Source organism: Tachypleus tridentatus, chromosome 4 (genome assembly GCF_004210375.1).
Source record: "Tachypleus tridentatus isolate NWPU-2018 chromosome 4, ASM421037v1, whole genome shotgun sequence".
NCBI lineage: Eukaryota > Metazoa > Arthropoda > Merostomata > Xiphosura > Limulidae > Tachypleus > Tachypleus tridentatus.
The window spans coordinates 121254693-121276295 of NC_134828.1; the positions used below are offsets into that span (position 1 = coordinate 121254693).

The 21603-nt window shown below is 31.0% G+C and overlaps 1 protein-coding gene across 1 annotated transcript in view; it reads left to right on the forward strand.

Moving 5' to 3' along the window:
• Nucleotides 1–1581: 1581 nt before the first annotated feature.
• The window catches only part of LOC143249957 (uncharacterized), a 71595-nt gene continuing 51573 nt past the window's right edge, over nt 1582–21603 (forward strand). Inside the window, exon 1 of the mRNA XM_076500592.1 lies at nt 1582–2008. The gene's annotated coding sequence lies outside the window, so the exon portion shown is untranslated. The remainder of the gene's footprint in view (nt 2009–21603) is intronic.

A 21603-nucleotide genomic window follows, 5' to 3' on the forward strand; every position in this document is an offset into this window, starting at 1 on the left:
CACAATCAACAACAACAGTGACTACAATAGGTGCAGGATAAGAAAACATAATCAACAAGAACAGTAATTTTGTCGGGATCAAGAGAGTAATTAGAAAATATTTCGTTATAACCACAGTAGGAACAGTTACAAGAAATTTCGTTATCGTAATAGGAGTTAACTCTAAGAAAGTTATAAGAGATACGATTCTGGCACTGTTAACAGATACTTTAACTTTATAAAACAATAAGAACAATTATAGAATATTGTTACACTCTTGAAATATACTGTAATAAAAGATTTATTTATAGCCACTGGAATAATCGTTTTAGCAATCCATTCGAAATACATATGGTCACTTGGTAAGTTTGTTCGAAAACAAAATTTGCTTACAGTGTTTTGTAAATGGATATAAACTTGTTTAGTTGCAAAGGTCACCTATTTGTAACTATTACATTACAAATATGGACATCTTGATATACTATATTATTTGAAAATCCTTTAACAAGTGTTTTAAAACGTAATTAAATGGGAGATTGTAGGAAAACTTTTCAACACAACTGTAACCGAGTATTTTTATGCTGATTATCAAGCATGTCAAAATATTCCGTTATTTTCGTGATGAGAGTGTAGGTCTTTTATATAACTGTTTACTCCTGTAGCGATATAAGTTATAACAGTTCTTAGAGTTATCTCTTGTAGCAATAAAAACAATTTATAACTGTTCCTACAATGTATTCTTGTGGCTATAACAATATCACTGTTTTAACAGCATATCCAAGTCAATAATAGTCTAGAAGGTTACTGGTGCTTGTACGTGATTTTTTATAAGTCACACATAGTTTTATCAATCAATAAATGTATATTAGTTATTTCTAAAGCGAACGGTGCTTCTGTAAGTTTATTTATGTAATGGATGTCTTACTGCTATCAGTTAACATAAGTTATTTTTCCTACATAATTAACATAAGATTTTTTCATAGATAAGTAACATAAGTTTTTACTCAGATAATTACCATACAGTTTTTCCTAGATAATTAACATAAGTTTTTTCTAAATAATTGCCATAAGTTTTTCTTAGATAATTAACATATGCTTTTCCGAGAAAATTAACATAAAATTTTTTCCTAGATAATTAACATGAGGTTTCTCCGAGATAATTAACATGTTTTTTTCCGAGATAACTAACATAAGTTGTTTTTCCTGGATAATTACTCATATTTAAAATAACTATTTTGTACCCTATATCATGTATTGTTTTATATATCAATAAAGTCTGAAAATATTTTTAAAAATCGAGTGCTAATTACATATAATAACTCAAAAATAATTTGACCAAATTCTTTATTTTCCAACAGTATCGGTTACTTTAATCACACTTAGCAAATTCCTAAACGCGTCATTACTAGATATCTCAGCTTTAGTTGCTGAATTCTATGAACTGACAAAGTGCTAAAAGAACACGACAACTCTGAGAACTAAATTCAACGTATTCTTTTCACTTGTGACAGAAAGTTTGTTCACTGTCCTCGTGTTTCATATTAAAACTATTTAATATTTTTTTGTTTCTCTTCACCGAATGCAAGTCGGTTAAGTTACTCTCAGCAATTAACTGTTTTCTCTGCACAACCTGTACGCTCTGTTAACATACAACTAACTATCCATCCTGGATATATATATCCAAAGAGGAAGTCGCAGCCAGCGTAACTGCTATTCATATGTAATCTACTCTGCAACCCCCTCCCGACCCCCAAGGGCCCCTACTGCTTCGTTGCAGGTTACAACCTAGCTAGAGGGGATACAGAGAGTCCTCTACCTGGCGCGTCTCGCTTCGAGGCTTAACAACCAGAGCTGAGCCAGCAATTCGCATGTAACCAGGGCTATTCATTCCCCGACCGTCTGTTGTGTCGGTATGTGTTTATGTTGTGGCTTTGATTCGAATGTTAAAATATCTTTCGAAGACTGTATCCGTGTTTCGGACTTGTGAAACGTCCTGGATAATAAAAGAAGTTCCACCAGCTGTTCGAAGGTAGGCTGAATCCACAGTCTTTTTATTATTTTCAACTAGTATATTTGTATTGTGAGATTAAGAAACATCAGTTAACTAGATAAACTATTGTCTGTTAAATCAATTTGTTTATCTTATAATATACATAGACAACAAAACATTGACGAAAAGCAGTACCATTTACATTATGTAGATAAGGGACAACGATCGTATTAGAGAGTCGTTCGATCTAACATGGCCTAATAGTTATCTTGCCAAACTATGGATTTTCGAGTACACGGCTCGTGTCCCTTTCGTCTCAAAATCGAGTTCTGCTATTTGAAGTCATGTGTGCCTATGAAAGTGACTCTAAATTTTCATTTTTGAACTTTTCATAAAGAGAGCATCTTAACTACTGAAGGTAGGCAAGTAAGATAAGTAATGTTATGCTTATGTGTAGCTGTATTGGTTATTATTCCATATATTGTAATTCTGAATTACAATTTAGCTGATGATAAAACTAGTCAAGAAGGTTATAAGTGTGGTTCTTGATGTGTCAAATTAATTGTTATGCCTGCGTTTCTTTACTGTTCTATAATAAAAGTATAATCTAAAACAATTTGTACTCAATGCCTAAAGTGAAGAAACGATTGTATAAAAAAGTAAGAATAATTAGAAAACAACAAGCTATAAGATAACAGAGTTTGGTTTTGACAGACTAACCTCCTGTACAGAGGTGGCTTGAAGAAGTCATCATTATAGAAGCCGATACGTCATCTCACTCTATAAACAGACTAAATAGCCTATCAAAGTCACAACCTTACCCTGTGTACACTGCCTAAAGTAGTCTTAAAACAATAAACTTTGAGATGTTTTTGTTATGCTAGAGTAAACCTAACGTCATCGCAGATTTGGAATTCGGTAACAACTACCTTCTGGAATACCCAAATACAATCGGTACATACGTTTAATTAAAATAAATAATTAATATGTAAGTAGTGTAAAATATGATAAATATTTTATCAAATCATTGAAGTTTATTATTCAACCAGTGTAAGAGTCAGTTTTCAATTCAACCAAATCCTAGGTGATACAATAAACCTATTCTAGATTTCTGGGAAAGTAACCGGTGAGGATAAGAGTAACTTGATAATAAATCGACTTGCTAAACATTTTCTTATCAAAAACTATAAAAAATATAAACTTTCCTGTTCCACGTGATAAGCCTAAACACATTTACCTTCTGGTTTTTACGATCATGTTCAGTGTAATTTTATTCATACTGTGCCTTATACTCTTGTACTATAATATAAGGAACTTACTTATGTGGAAAATTTTCAATAGGAAGTAGAGCTTCTTCACTTATATTAAGAACACAAATACCTTTTACTTGTCAATAGTAGACGGAAATAATGTATGAAGTCCACTTCTTCAATCCACTTTTACTTGTCAATATTACACGGGATTAATGTGTGAATCCATTTCGTCAATCCAATTTTACTTGTCAATATTACACGAGATTAATGTGTGAATCCATTTCGTCAATCCACTTTTACTTGTCAGTATTACACGGGATTAATGTGTGAATCTATTTTATCAATCCACTTTTACTTGTCAATATTACACGGGATTAATGTATGAAGTCCACTTCATCCATCCACTTTTACTTGTCAGTATTACACGTGATTAATGTATGAAGTCCACTTCATCCATCCACTTTTACTTGTCAATATTACACGGGATTAATGTGTGAATCCATTTCGTCAATCTACTTTTACTTGTCAATATTACACGGGATTAATGTGTGAATCCATTTCGTCAATCCACTTTTACTTGTTAATATTACATAGGATTAATGTGTGAATCCATTTCGTCAATCCACTTTTACTTGTCAATATTACACGGGATTAATGTGTGAATCCATTTCGTCAATCCACTTTTACTTGTCAGTATTACACGGGATTAATGTATGAATCCATTTCGTCAATCCACTTTTACTTGTCAATATTACACGGGATTAATGTATGAATCCATTTCGTCAATCCACTTTTACTTGTCAATATTACACGGGTGTGAATCCATTTCGTCAATCCACTTTTACTTGTTAATATTACACGGGATTAATGTATGAAGTCCACTTTGTCCATCTGCGCTAAATTTAGAGTATAATATTCTTGGATTGGAAAGGCGGGACTAAGTTTTTCTTTTTTAAATGAATGATCAAATGATTCATTATTGCTCATATCTTATTTTAAATTGTATGATTCGGCATTCTATTTTTGTTTACAGTTTCAACGTTTCGGGCATTTATTCGATACTTTTAGATGTTTTCTACATCACACAACTTTCAATCTTTGTCCAATGCCTGTCCATCTCTTTTGTATTTAGTTTCTTTCCTCAGTGGATATACTTCTAGGACTTGACACCGTGATATATGTATATCTGTTGTAAAGCACAAACAACCATGTCATAAAGTTTAACATAAGATTCATATCTTTCGGAGTTATTTCTACGGTTCTAAAGCATTTTTCTTTTTAATAGCAAATAAGATAATATTTGTGTGCTTTTCGCATAATGAAAGTACGGTGAAGTGTTAAGGTAGACCTACTTTAAACCCACTTGGTAAATATCGCTCACCCAGCTCTTTATACAAACGTGTTTTAAGTGTGTGAAGACCTCCATTACGATATTAATGGTTAACACTTGTGCACATTTCCTTGAAGAAAATAAAGTGCAAATATTTTAAGTGTGACTTGTTTCCTTGGAAAGTTTGTTTGTTTTGAATTTCGCCCAAAGCTACACCAGGCCTATCTGCGCTAGCCGTCCCTAATTTTGCGGTGTAAGATTAGAGGGAAGGCAGCTAGTTATCATCACCCACCGCCAACTCTTGTGCTACTCTTTTACCAACAAATAGTGGGATTGACGGTAGCATTATAATGATCCCACGGCTGAAAAGGCGAGCATGTTTGGTTCGGCGGGGATTTGAATCCCGCGACCCTCAGATTACGAGTTGAGTGCCTTAACAACCTGGCCATGCCGAGCGTCTTCTGGAAAGAGCAAATTTGTTTTGTTTCGTTCTCCAAAATACAAATAAATATTCCCTAATGAAATGTTCGAACAGCAATAAGTTGTATACTGTTAATAAGTTGTATACTGTTAATAAGTCATATACTGTTAATAAGTTGCATACTGTTAATAAGTCATATACTGTTAATAAGTTGTATACTGTTAATAAGTTATATACTGTTAATAAGTTGTATACTGTTAATAAGTTGCATACTGTTAATAAGTTGTATACTGTTAATAAGTTATATACTGTTAATAAGTTATATGCTGTTAATAAGTTATATACTGTTAATAAGTTGTATACTGTTAATAAGTTATATACTGTTAGTAAGTTGTATACTGTTAATAAGTTGTATACTGTTAATAAGTTATATACTGTTAGTAAGTTGTATACTGTTAATAAGTTGTATTCTGTTTTATTTTGAAAATATTGCTCATCTTCTTTAAACATTTAAATATTGCTCATAATCTTATAATATTTACAACACTTATAACACTTATAATATTTACAACACTTATAACACTTATAACATTTACAACACTTACAACACTTATAACATTTACACTTATACCATTTACAACACTTATAACATTTATAACACTTATAACATTTACAACACTTACAACACTTATAACACTTATAACATTTATAACACTTATAACATTTACAACACTTATAACATTTATAAATCGTGAAGAGAAGCAATTGAAGTCAGTTTTTCTAAAAACTGTTGCACATTTCTTAGCTCATGTATTGATACCTGAAGCTCAAGGAAAACTAAATCATATAGCTTAACATGATATGAATTTGTCATTGACAATACAGATAAAATCAGTACGGAGTTACCCAAACTGGCTTCAGATCACTTAGCATAAGATTTAGGTCAGAGGTAGGTTGGTTGCGAAATATTTCGACAGCTACCCTGTTTCTTATTAACCTTTAAGCATATTTAAGTTTACTTGACGCCTTCGGTGATCTTTGGTACGCCTTCGACCACCATCCTAGGGTCTATATTTCGCATCCTGTTACTGGAAAACTGTCCCCGTAATTTAAAGTTACAGATGCATTGTAAAAGTTAAGGTCAAATTCTACTTTTTAAATTTCTCTGGTCAACAGTTCTAAATTAAGAAAGCTTGGTGTCTTTGATTTAGCCATTCAGTTTTTACACCGCAGATAGAGGCAATCAAATACTCGATTTTGATGGTTACCTTTGTTCCAGCATGATAATTTGGATTATAAAGAGTGATATTATAAAGCCTGTAACTTTCCCGTAACTTGTAATGAAACTGTTAGTAGTCCGACAGAAATACCAGATATCATCCAGGCAGTTAGAAGTATTTAGAATAAAAAATGGCTTGAACATAAGAAAAACTCTGATTGAAATACAACAGGTGTAAGGTCGTAAAAATTAGTAATGTACCATCATAGTAGATTAATGATGTTATAAAGTAGATGATTTTCAATAAGCCGGATAACCACACGATTGATGATCCAACAACACAGTAACAACACTTGACGTTAGCTTTCCAAAAACCGTAAACATTTTCATGAAATCAAATCATATTAACTACTTCATGTTTTTATGAATGCTAATTACAGAACGTTCTGCCATATACTTGTAATTTTATCTTGACCCTTGACCCACATTGTTTTAAGACCTAGAAAATGGACATAGGACGTCGATGAAAGTTCATTAAGAAAATCATAGAACAATGCTGAATGTAAATTATAGTTTATTTATGGGACGTTTAGATTATTCAGCTGTCATATGATTTTTTTAAATATATTTTCCATGGCATGACTTTAGAACTGTACAAAGTAATTTTATTTCTATTTTGTAAATGAAATAATGGTCATGCTCAAAGTAATGTGCAATAAAATATTGGATATCTCATCGACGTATTTAGACACTTTATATCACACATGACCTATATGGAACCAGAGCTACTGACCATAAGGTCGGCAGTCCACAGCTACTCTTAATTAACCGAATAACCTGACTGACGTTCGCTTTTATAACTCACAGTTATAGTCTGAGCACGTTCAAAGGAATATCGAGCCTTGAACCTTGACGTGTTTTTTTATCTCAGAAAGATAACACCAGATCACATCTAACTGCATATTTTGATTTGAAAAACAATTGATAGACGCACGAAGTTTTTAATTTTTACTAAACCAGAATTGGAAATTTGTCCTAATATTCTTTTATAGAACGTTCACAATTCTATTTTCTTTTTCACTTCAGTAGTATATTATATTATCATATTATCTTGAACACCATATTCTGTGTTCCTTCGAGTAAATACTAAATCAGATACGTGATAGAATTCAGTGTAAGTAGCATATTTGAAATGAATTTGTAAAATAACAATGAACGTTTTTCCACCTGGCCTGGCACATTCTATAATTGGTATATAATTAGTTTTTTTCCAAGCAAGACACTAATGCAAAAGATGGTTGTGTTGCGTCGTCGTCAGACCAGATCTACTAGTGTAGAGGGCGTGTCAGACGCCGTTTCATCCGATGAGTACTTGTTGAAGAAACAAGGTCATGCGATTAACGTACTTTAGACTATGTTGGCCTTGAGACGAGGACTGACCTGATCCTGGCAGTGAATCAGGTCAGGCAATGGTTTGCTCAATACGAACATCGAGACGTGTGAGTAAAGACACTAAACAAGTTGTGAATACATGAAGCAGTCTTACCTTTTGGTATTTGTATAATTATGGAGTAAACTACAGACTTTCCTTCTCCAATGGTACACTTTATACAATATTTAAAAATATATTGTTTAATTATTTTGTGGGAGGATACGATATTACAAAGTAGTGCCGTATTTTACTGTTTTTGTCTGAGTCTTTGCACAAAAATGGACTAGACACTGGTTTATTAATAGAAAGACAGTGAAGACTTTATTTTCAATGGTCAGAGTCAAAGTAATGAGAAACAGTTTATATCACAATGAAGTGTAGCATTCAGAATCTAGTAAAATATTTGAATATTTGGAACAGATGTGGAAATACTTCTAGCAATCTATATAATAATATATCCATATAATAATATGTCTATGTAAACATATATCTATATAAGTGTTTGAGTTTGTGTTTTTCTGATAGCAAAGCCACATCGGGCTATCTGCTCAGCTCACCGAGAGGACTCAAACCCCTGATTTTAGCGTTGTAAATCCGGAAACATACCGCTGTACCAGCGGGGTGACTATATCTATCTAAGAAAATATCTCTATAGGAATATATCTGTATAAGAATATATATCTATAGAAATATATCCATATAGGAATATATCTCTATAGAAATATATCCATATAAGTCCCCGTCGCGCCAAACATGTTGCCCTTTCAGCCGTGGTGGCGTTATAATGTGACGGTCAATCACACTATTCTTTGATAAAAGAGTAGCCCAAGAGTTGGCTGTGGGTGGTGATGACTAGCTGCCTTCCCTCTAGTCTTACACTGCTAAATTAGGGACGGCTAGCAGAGATAGCCCTCGAGTAGTTTTGTGCGAAACTCAAAAACAAAAACAAAATATCCATATAAGAATATATCTATATAGGAATATACCTTAAATAATGAAAAACATCCTATAAACCAATTTTTATTTTTCTCTCTATCTCACTCTCGAGCCCCATGTGCTATCCATATGAATGGGGGTCACTCTCATGTTAACAATGGGGTATTACACCTTTCGGCAATCACCTAATTTGCTGCCTGTGCAGGACACTGTATCAGTGTATTGCACATTGTAAACAAATGTACAAAGTTGATGTGTTAGAAACTACAATTAAAAACAGATCATACGGTAAGAATACAAGTTTTGGTGCCACTATAATAAGAATTAACAGTTAAAATCAGATACTGAACTGTTTAACTTTATAACGTACGGTTTGCAATTAAACCAAAAGATCATAAAAACAATCCCACCTTCTCTCACAACATATTTTCAGTATCTCACAATTGAGCCAAAATATTTATTAAAAATAAATTTGTATTTTTTTACCAAATATCTAATATTTAGTTCCCACTCAACTTTAATTAAATTTAATAATTTTTATACAAAGTGAGATTTACCTGTTACATTCTATAATAAATCGATGAATTCAGTTTATCTGTCACATTTTTATTTTAATTCTGGCTTCCATATTTCTACATGTTTGACGAATATAAACTAAACCAAAGACAAAAAGCTTGTTATAAATATGACATTTATCACTCTGTTTTACTTTTGTCTTTTACACATGTTATAAATATGACATTTATCACCCTGTTTTACTTTTATCTTTTACACATGTTATAAATATGACATTTATCGCCCTGTTTTACTTTTATGTTTTACACATGTTATAAATATGACATTTATCACTCTGTTTGACTTTATTTTTCTACATGTTACTGTGTTAATAACACAGGTAGAAAACTGTACTACAATGTATTTGCTCTTATCATGTTTCCTATACTTGGTAAAATATCTTGTACCCTTGGCAATCATATCATGAACCACATCATATCCGTTTAACCTTGTAAATACTTTCTCTCTCTTCAGGGGAACAGAAGGTTTATATCACTGAACGCAACACAGATAAATTTTTGTGTAGCTTTGTGTTTAACAAGAAATAAAAATTGAAAATTCTTGTGCTTACTCGTGTATGTTAATTGTAGAACCCACCAATAGCCTCGGAATCGTAGCATTTGTCTCCAGGTACAATATTTTAATAAAATGAACTTTGAACGTAAGTCATAATCGTAAGTACGGATTTTCAGTGCTATACCTACAAATGTGAAAAAAGTGTATAATGTTTGTGTTCACAGATGATTCGATCTGTTGTGTAGCGAAACGACGGCATAAAACGGTTTCTAGGAAACGACGTTGATTGAAACCCTTAATCCGACCAACAAATTCAATATGTTCTATTTTCAATCTCTAGAAGAGTAACAAATTAAGATGTTCTTCAAACCGTATTTGTTACGTTGCCAAACTAAAACCGTATTATTCACGTCACCAAAGGATTAACATTGGCTTGATTAACTGGCTTGATTTGTTATTTGAATTACTTATGTTTAAATCTGAAATAGGTGCGTTAAATATTAAACCATTCTTATATAAAATAATATTGTATTTTTTTAAATATTAAACCATTCGTATATAAATTAATATTGTATATTTTAAACCATTCTTATATCAATTAATATTGTATTTTTTAAATATTAAACCATTCTTATATAAATTAATATTGTATTTTTTATTTTAAAGGGAGATCAAATATTTATTTTAACAATGGAAACAGTGTTCTCTTATATTCAAGCACAGATTACCGATAAAAATTACAAGAACTGTGTCTGTTGTCAGAAACCACACCTGGAAACAAATGAAATTAATTTGCCACGAGGTTTTGGTTTAATAGCATTACGCTTTGTTTGGGGCACCTGACACTTGAACGAGAGTTACTGATTAAAAAATACTCTCATTACACAAATCTTTCATTGAATTTTTATTATATTTTGGCATAATAATAATAATAACATGCAAATACATATAGGTGCAATATTAGAGCATAAGGGATTATTTTCAACTTTCCTTTCAGAACAAAACAACGTCTCACTACTTTACACAAACAAAAATTTAGAAGAAAAACAGAAAGACTGTACATTACAATAAAGTGATTTATTCAAACATGACCTCCACCAATATCTCACGTGGATTGTGTTGAGCGTATCTATTTATTAAAGTTACACATTAGCAGTAAACGTTTCAACTCCAAATCTGGAAACTTCTCACGTTTAAATCGAACTCTTAAAATTGTTAACTTACTGCTAGATCATTAATCTTCAAAAGATGTCACGTTCAATGTGCAAGCTAGCTTATATTGTCACAATCTTGTTCGAACATTGAAGTCAAACTGTTTTTTAACAGTCTTATGGTGGTACGAGAAATAGAAAAATGTATAACTTAAAATTGAACTGAAGAGAACGCGTTTTATTTCATATCATATAACACAATATGATCTTTCTTCTAGTATAACATTTCATTCAAATCCGAAAATTTAAATAATTTTTACTTTTCTTATGATTACTGAGACATTGACTTCAACAACAATACACCAGATTTGCACTAGAAGTCTTCGGATTTACAACGCTAAAATCAGGGGTTCGAATCCTCTCGGTGAACTCAGCAAATAACCCAATATGGCTTTGCTATAAAAAAACATAAACATACATAATTGCACTAGTTATCATTTCTGGAGATAGGTTCTAGTTCCCTTGTAATTTGAAGCCTAAAACAACCTTTAAGATTTCATAAAGCTTTCTGGCACCTTTTTATGTAAGAACCTCTATGCTCTTCTTTTGAGGAAATATATTTTGACTAAACAGCTATTGAAATAGGTAACTTTATTCAGAAATTTGGCGATGATGTAACTTAAGACTTCGTGTGCACTTAGAAACCAATGCTACTACAATATACATATTTTCAAAACAAAGCCTCCCACAGATCTTTTGTTTCATGAGCGATTCATGTAAATAATGTTGCAAAACGACTTTATGTTATAACACAGCTAGTTTAATAACTTTTACTATTGAGTAAAATATGTGTTTCCGTCAGTTGAAATATTAAAATAAAATTCTCTTTACTGAAAATTTATACTGAGGCAATGAAGAAAAAGGTTAAATTCTTATAAGATTTACCTTAATGTTCTGTGTCATACTTTAGACTTATCTTAATGTCCTGTGTCATACTTAAGACTTATCTTAATGTCCTGTGTCATACTTAAGACTTATCTTAATGTCCTTACCTTAATTTGCTAAGATTAACACAGAAGTCAACACGGTAATAAGTGTAGGTACATACATATACTTTTTTTTCACGTTCTTTCTTAATAAAGATTAGAATACATTTTTTTCCGGTCGGGCACGTCAGCTTTACGTACAAAGAACAATTTAAGAATTCAGATAAGGTCTTCGTCAACTCTTTTACACTTCATGATCAAAATGATCATTTAATAACCTTTCATGAAATTCATAAGTTATATGCTTTCAGACTCACACAATGTCAAGTTCCTTTACCAAACCAGTAACTTTTATCACAGAAGTTGTTCTTTTCTTCAGTTGAAGCAGTGGTGTGTATCACTTATGTTACGGAGCACATAAACTTCCGGTTTCATAAAATGTTAATAAATATGAGTAAACAGTCATAATTAAAACAAAAACATTAATACATAAATAAATAATGACACTCTGGTTTTTATTTTCATTGAAAGCACTTGTAAAATATAGTGAGACTATACTAGCAATGTAAAGCACTTATAAAACATAGTGAAAGACTATACTAGTGAAGCAAATAATCTATAAAACATAGTGAAAGACTATAGTAGCGAAGTAAAGTACTTATAAAACATAGTGAAAGACTGTACTAGTGAAGCAAATAATCTATAAAACATAGTGAAAGACTATAGTAGCGATATAAAGCACTTATAAAACATAATGAAAAACTATACTAGCGATGTAAAGAACTTATAAAACATAGTGAAAAACTATACTAGCAATGTAAAAACACCTATAAAACATAGTGAAAAACTATAGTAGAGAAGTAAAGAACTTATAAAACATAGTGAAAAACTATACTAGCAATGTAAAGCACTTATAAAACATAGTGAAAGACTATACTAGTGAAGCAAAGAATCCATAAAACATAGTGAAAGACTATAGTAGCGATGTAAAGAACTTATAAAACATAGTGAAAGACTATAGTAGCGATGTAAAGAACTTATAAAACATAGTGAAAAACTATACTAGCGATGTACAGAACCTATAAAACATAGTGGAAAACTATACTAGCGATGTACAGAACCTACAAAACATAGTGAAAGACTATAGTAGCGATGTAAAGCACTTATAAAACATAGTGAAAAACTATACTAGCGATGTACAGAACCTATAAAACATAGTGGAAAACTATACTATCGATGTAAAGAACTTACAAAACATAGTGAAAGACCATAGTAGAAAAGTAAAGTACTTATAAAACATAGTGAAAGACTATAGTAGCGATGTAAAGAACTTATAAAACATAATGAAAAACTATACTAGCAATGTACAGAACTTATAAAACATAGTGAAAACTATACTAGCGATGTACAAAACCCATAAAACATAGTGAAAACTATACTAGCGATGTACAGAACCCATGAAACACAGTGAAAGACTACAGTATCGATGTAAAACATTTATAAAACATAGTGAATGACTGTAGAATGGACGGCAACTGCCTGTTGTGGAGACACAAGTGAAAGACTATAGTGGTGATACATAATTCCTTCTGTTCTCCATGATACTTTTATCTACATTTTCGTCTTACGTTATTCATTCTGTTCTACATCATACTTTTATGTATCTTTTTGTCTTACATAATTCATTCTGTCCTACATCATACTTTTATGTATCTTTTTGTCTTACATAATTCATTCTGTCCTACATCATATTTTTATGTATCTTTTTGTCTTACATAATTCATTCTGTCCTACATCATATTTTTATGTATCTTTCTGTCTTACATAATTCATTCTGTCCTACATCATATTTTTATGTATCTTTCTGTCTTACATAATTCATTCTGTCCTACATCATACTTTTATGTATCTTTTTGTCTTACATAATTCATTCTGTCATACAACATATTTTTATGTATCTTTTTGTCTTACATAATTCATTCTGTCCTACATCATACTTTTATGTATCTTTTTGTCTTACATAATTCATTCTGTCATACAACATATTTTTATGTATCTTTCTGTCTTACATAATTCATTCTGTCCTACATCATACTTTTATGTATCTTTTTGTCTTACATAATTCATTCTGTCCTACAACATATTTTTATGTATCTTTTTGTCTTACATAATTCATTCTGTCCTACATCATACTTTTATGTATCTTTTTGTCTTACATAATTCATTCTGTCCTACATCATATTTTTATGTATCTTTCTGTCTTACATAATTCATTCTGTCCTACATCATACTTTTATGTATCTTTTTGTCTTACATAATTCATTCTGTCCTACAACATATTTTTATGTATCTTTTTGTCTTACATAATTCATTCTGTCCTACATCATACTTTTATGTATCTTTTTGTCTTACATAATTCATTCTGTCATACAACATATTTTTATGTATCTTTTTGTCTTACATAATTCATTCTGTCCTACATCATACTTTTATGTATCTTTTTGTCTTACATAATTCATTCTGTCATACAACATATTTTTATGTATCTTTCTTGTCTTACATAATTCATTCTGTCCTACATCATACTTTTATGTATCTTTTTGTCTTACATAATTCATTCTGTCCTACAACATATTTTTATGTATCTTTTTGTCTTACATAATTCATTCTGTCCTACATCATACTTTTATGTATCTTTTTGTCTTACATAATTCATTCTGTCCTACATCATATTTTTATGTATCTTTCTGTCTTACATAATTCATTCTGTCCTACATCATACTTTTATGTATCTTTTTGTCTTACATAATTCATTCTGTCCTACAACATACTTTTATGTATCTTTTTGTCTTACATAATTCATTCTGTCATACAACATATTTTTATGTATCTTTTTGTCTTACATAATTCATTCTGTCCTACATCATACTTTTATGTATCTTTTGTCTTACATAATTCATTCTGTCATACAACATATTTTTATGTATCTTTTTGTCTTACATAATTCATTCTGTCCTACATCATACTTTTATGTATTTTTTTGTCTTACATAATTCATTCTGTCCTACATCATATTTTATGTATCTTTCTGTCTTACATAATTCATTCTGTCCTACATCATACTTTTATGTATCTTTTTGTCTTACATAATTCATTTTGTCATAGAACATATTTTTTATGTATCTTTTTGTCTTACATAATTCATTCTGTCATACAACATATTTTTATGTATCTTTTTGTCTTACATAATTCATTCTGTCATACAACATATTTTTATGTATCTTTTCGTCTTACATAATTCATTTTGTCATAGAACATATTTTTATGTACCTTTTCGTCTTACATAATTCATTCTGTCATACAACATATTTTTATGTATCTTTTTGTCTTACATAATTCATTCTGTCCTACAACATATTTTTATGTATCTTTTTGTCTTACATAATTCATTCTGTCCTACATCATACTTTTATGTATCTTTTTGTCTTACATAATTCATTCTGTCATACAACATATTTTTATGTATCTTTTTGTCTTACATAATTCATTCTGTCATAGAACATATTTTTTTTTATGTATCTTTTGTCTTACATAATTCATTCTGTCATACAACATATTTTTATGTATCTTTTTTGTCTTACATAATTCATTCTGTCATACAACATATTTTTATGTATCTTTTTTTGTCTTACATAATTCATTCTGTCCTACATCATATTTTTTATGTATCTTTTGTCTTACATAATTCATTCTGTCATACAACATATTTTTTATGTATCTTTTTGTCTTACATAATTCATTCTGTCCTACATCATATTTTTTATGTATTTTTTTTGTCTTACATAATTCATTCTGTCATACATCATATTTTTATGTATCTTTCTGTCTTACATAATTCATTCTGTCCTACATCATATTTTTATGTATCTTTTTTGTCTTACATAATTCATTCTGTCATACATCATATTTTTATGTATCTTTTTGTCTTACATAATTCATTCTGTCATACAACATATTTTTATGTATCTTTTTGTCTTACATAATTCATTCTGTCATACAACATATTTTTATGTATCTTTTTGTCTTACATAATTCATTCTGTCATACAACATATTTTTATGTACCTTTTCGTCTTACATAATTCATTCTGTCCTACATCATACTTTTATGTATCTTTTTGTCTTACATAATTCATTTTGTCATAGAACATATTTTTTATGTATCTTTTTGTCTTACATAATTCATTCTGTCATACAACATATTTTTATGTATCTTTTTGTCTTACATAATTCATTCTGTCATACAACATATTTTTATGTATCTTTTCGTCTTACATAACTCATTTTGTCATAGAACATATTTTTATGTACCTTTTCGTCTTACATAATTCATTCTGTCATACAACATATTTTTATGTTCCTTTTCGTCTTACATAATTCATTCTGTCGTACAACATATTTTTATGTACCTTTTCGTCTTACATAATTCATTTTGTCATAGAACATATTTTTTATGTAGTACATTTTTGTAACTGAACCGTTTTTTGTTTATTTATATAATCTTGTATTTAACACTGATTAACTTTATTGGCTGTTCTTGTTGAATGTAAAAATACCTTATTGACATCAATAACTAACTACTAACTAACGTGGCAGGGGTTCAGTTTAGAGAGAGAGAAATCAGAAGAGGTCTCTCTCCAACTGGGGTGTTCAGGAACTTTGTAGTTCCTCTTCTTCCCCTTTCGTGGATTGTTATTAAGATTAAGTGGTGTTTTTTTTAATTATTATTTTAATAAATTAATTATCGTAATTATTCTTGACTTTTTGGGTGGAGAATGTCTCACTAAATGTTCTTTTGGGTGGAGGCAAAGGCAGCAGAGGAAAGAAAGGCCGGGACCTGTCCCGAAATGAAAAAGTTGGGCAGATGTGAACATGAATGTAATTCATTCAAATTCAGATCAAATCAAACGGCCCGGTTCTGGGTCTGGCAAAAAGGTTGCCTAGGCTGGGATCTAGAAATCCAATGCCTGAAGAATTTGATGTGGGGGGAAACGGGAGTGCCCCGAGAAAACCCACTTTCACGACAGGCGCCGAAAGTTTTGCCTGTTTTTCTATTGACATCAATAGAACATCCTTCTGCTTTTATATTAAAACCACCTACCCTCTGGGGTTCGCCAACAAACAAAAGGTAAAAACATAATAAAATACATATTTCATTACTATTTTACAGTGATAAAACAGAGCGTGTAAGATTAACTTCAACGACGTAAATCAGCTACCTAGAAATTATTACCGGTTAGCATACAAACATGTAAGTATGTTCCCGGTAAAACCAAGCTGATGTAGGATATGTTAACTTGAATTCACATATTTGTAAAGGCTATGGTAACATAGTCACAGTTCGTTTATTTAAGTAAAAACGAAACTATGTAGATGATTCGACTCTTTTACTTCAAACAAATATTCTTGAACTAAGTGTACTGACAGGCCATCAAATTGTTTCTTTGTCACGAAAGTAACAACGAAACTGATTAAAAGTTGAGTTAAAGCATGTCTATAGAATAAGTCTTCAGTTTTATCGTTAAAGTGACAAATTAATCTTAAATTTCTTTCAAGTAATCTTTACTCGTTAAATTTTCTGTGTGTGTTCTCAAGTGTTGCAGAAAATCCGAAATGAATGTGAGAAGCCTTTACTTCACCGAAGTAAATCGTGTCGTGTCGATTCCCTGATACTGGTTAAAATTCAAATCAGTGTTCGCGTCTAAATTATTGTGTTTAAGATTCACTTGAGATTAATTTTCACTTTTTTGTATCCAAAAACCAGAAAATCTAAAAAAGTGTAAAACTCATTTTTGTTTTCACTTAAATATCCAGTTACAACTGATACTAACTTGTTATTAATTACAAGAATAGAAAACCCAATCACAAACATCTTAGACGTGAAAAAGATAGGTAAATAAGGATTTATTGTGCGAATTAAAGGCAGCGTTTTTGTTCAACTTGGACATGATGGTTAGCGACACAAAATACAAAAATATATTTGCTGTAATATTATTATCAATACTATAAGTGTTGCTACGAGTTTGTCCGCCATCTTTGATTTCATTTCTTTAAGTCGCAAACTCGATCTTTTCTTGGTCTCAGTTTTTTTCACACCTAAGATGTTTCTGATTAGATATTATGATTTTTTTGTCAACACACACCAACAAGAAAGTGACAGTCGCTAGTAACCTACATTGGCTTTAAAATCGCCACCCTATTATTCGCAACAAATTTATACTACACAGAACCAACCAGATTCTTTAAAGCATATGGTTGTAGTTTTTCCTATTTGAAACAATGTTAATTGTAATGCCATGAAATTTATATTAACAGTTTCTTGTGATCAGTACCACTCAGTCGGCGTAGCTGTATCAAGCATCAATATTTACAATAATTGCTTAAACTAATACCACGTGAAGTAAAACACTCTTTCACTAGTACAGTTTAAACTAATGCCACGTGAAGTAAAACACTCTTCATTAGTACAGTTTAAACTAATACCACGTGAGGTAAAACACTCTTTAGTACAGTTTAAACTAATACCACGTGAAGTAAAACACTCTTCATTAGTACAGTTTCATAACATTTGGGATATTTGTGCTGAAAAGTTGACAAAGAATAATCAATAATGTCATTAACATGTCTGGTCATCAATAATGTCATCAATATGTCTGGTCATCAATAATGTCATCAATATATCTGGTCATCAATATGTCTGGTCATCAATATGTCTGGTCATCAGTATGTCTGGTCATCAATAGGTCTGATCATCAGTATGTCTGGTCATCAATGTAGTTATTTTGAAATTTTGAGCAAGAAACTGATAATCTAGTTTTCTTGGCTTAACCAGTACTTACGTACGTATCTGCGTATGCCTTCATTTTATTGTTTTGTTCATATTAGTCAGCTATGTTTTTTTATAACGAACGATAAAAACTAAAAACTGTCCACTTTTACTCTTAGATGAAGCTGTACTCAAAATGCAAGACCGATAGGTCACGTGGCGTTTTATACGTGCACAAAAGTTTTAGTCAAATATGAGCTGTTTTTGTTGAGGAACTTTGTGGATATATTTACACCGAATTAAAATCCTAATTGTAAATTTAAAATATCTATCAATGTAGAAGATTTGAGAATATTATCATAGAAGCTAAGTGTGTGTTTCTATCAAATAAAGTTTACGTATTTTTGTATCAAAAAGACGAAAGAAAAACAGGAAGAAAATTAATCACATTTGGAAATTTCTCTGATTAGAGTAGCCCAAGAGATCAAAATTAAACCTCATATAGATAGCTATAGTGTTACGAATACCAGAAACAAATCTTTTATAAAATGTCCTCATACAGATAGCCCTAGTGTTACAAATACCAGAAACAAATCTTTTATAAAATGTCCTCATATAGATAGCCCTAGTGTTACAAATACCAGAAACAAATCTTTTATAAAATGTCTTCATATAGACAGCCCTAGTGTTACGAATACCAGAAACAAATCTTTTATAAAATGTACAAAAATATTTAGAAAAAAAAATTATTTCTAAAAGCGTCACAGCTGTGCTTCTAATGTTGCGAAATTTGTTCATTTTGCTGTAGACCATAGTTCGAGAAGATAAAAAAAAAATGAGAAAAGTTTAACTCGCAGCGTTTTGTTTAATTGTGGATTGTAAAAGGTTTAATTTATTTTAAAGATGAAGATAAGAACACGAGAAGTCGCTAAATAAACCGATTTTTTTCACTTTTCAATTTATGATACTGCACACTACAAGCAGTTAGTCAATCTTCACTGACATTACAAATGGCTACATAACTGATTTGAAAAGTAAAAATAAACCGGTATTATATACAATAGACGTCCATTATTATATTTATTTGGAATGCGATAGATAATGAATTAGAATTTCTACAAATATATATATAGTGCTATTTTATTTTTTAATAATGCGAGCCACCATAATTAAAACTATTGCAAGAAAATGCTTTAATTGCCAAAACGGTTAGATTTATATTTTAATATTTGTATCACACCAAATTCAAACTCAGCTGAGGTAGTCACATCTGAAGTGTCCTGAGTCACCTCTGACGAGAATTACTGGGTTTTTGAAAGATTTGGTCCCCAGTAGACCAACGATAAGTTAATAAACTAATATCGTCAAAGTATCCATATCCACAGCTCAGATAACTAACTCATTGTATAGCTTGTTTATTTTGAATTTCGGACAAAACTACTCGAAGGCTAGCCGTTCCTAATTTAGCACTGATAGAATAGTTAACAACAACCACTCCCACCTCTTGGCCTGCTCTTTTAAAAAGAAATGTGGATCACTCGTAAGTTATAATACTTCTACGGCTGAAAGGGAAAAAGTGTTCGATGATGGGTTTTCAAACCCACAATTCACAGATTGCGAGTTGAATGCCTTAAATCATCAAACGACTCCAGGCCTAATTGTATAGCTTTGAACTTAACAACAAATAAACATTAACGGATTTGGGGTAAATTATTGTGTACATGTAAATTATTGTATGCATGTAAACTATTGTGTACATGTAAATCATTGTATACATGTAAACTATTCTGTAGATGTAAACTATTGTGTACATGTAAACATTTGATAAACTACTTGAGATACTAGCCGAACTTAATGACAGACTGAAGGCAGCTGATAACAATTGGGCTACTATTTCTTTTCCAACGAATAGTGTGATTAACCGTACATCATAACGCTTCCATGGTTAAAAAGGAGAGAAAATTTGGTGGCGGGATTTGATCCCGTGACCTTCAGATTGTTAATTAATTGCCAGGCCATACCAAGTGAGGACACAGAAAAGAATTATTTTGTCCATTACCTATATACAGGTTAGGTACATGTACGTACCTTCTTAAACTAAAATATGTCGAACATCTTGCAACGCCAGAGTGAACGTACAAACTAAAACAACTCTTGTAAATAATATATATTTATATATTGCTTGAGCAAATAATTTAAAATATTTCGCTTAACATTTTATACAAGAAAAAAGTATTATTCTAATTCATAAAGCCTTTGTATTTCGTAATCGGATTGCGGGAAGGTACGACGGTTTTACTGGTGCATAAATTAACACCAGGGGTTGAATTTTATGTTTCTGTACATTTTCTTCTAAAGACGAAGAGGCGTTATGTTAGCACGGTGTATCTATGAAGAGTTTATATAAATGTTATATTAGCACGGTGTATCTATGAAGAGTTTATATAAATGTTATGTTAGCACGGTGTATCTATGAAGAGTTTATATAAATGTTATGTTAGCACGGTGTATCTATGAAGAGTTTATATAAATGTTATGTTAGCACGGTGTATCTATGAAGAGTTTATATAAATGTTATATTAGCACGGTGTATCTATGAAGAGTTTATATAAATGTTATGTTAGCACGGTGTATCTATGAAGAGTTTATATAAATGTTATATTAGCACGGTGTATCTATGAAGAGTTTATATAAATGTTATATTAGCACAGTACATGTATTACAAGTTGCTGTTTATTTTATGTTGAAACAAGAGGAAATCTTCAATAGTCGCGGCGGCTGAAATTATTTTACGGAGAATTAGAACAAACCAGTTTATGAGGCTTTTGTTTCCCTGTTTATTAGCTGTATTTTTGTGCGCCAACAATACCAAACGCGGGGCGCGTGTACACTTGATTCGGTTTTATTACGCATAAGAATCTCTACCAATCTACTCTCAAGTTGAAATTAATTTAGACAGAATTGGGTTAAATTCAACTATGAGACCTTTGGCGTGATCAAATACATCAGT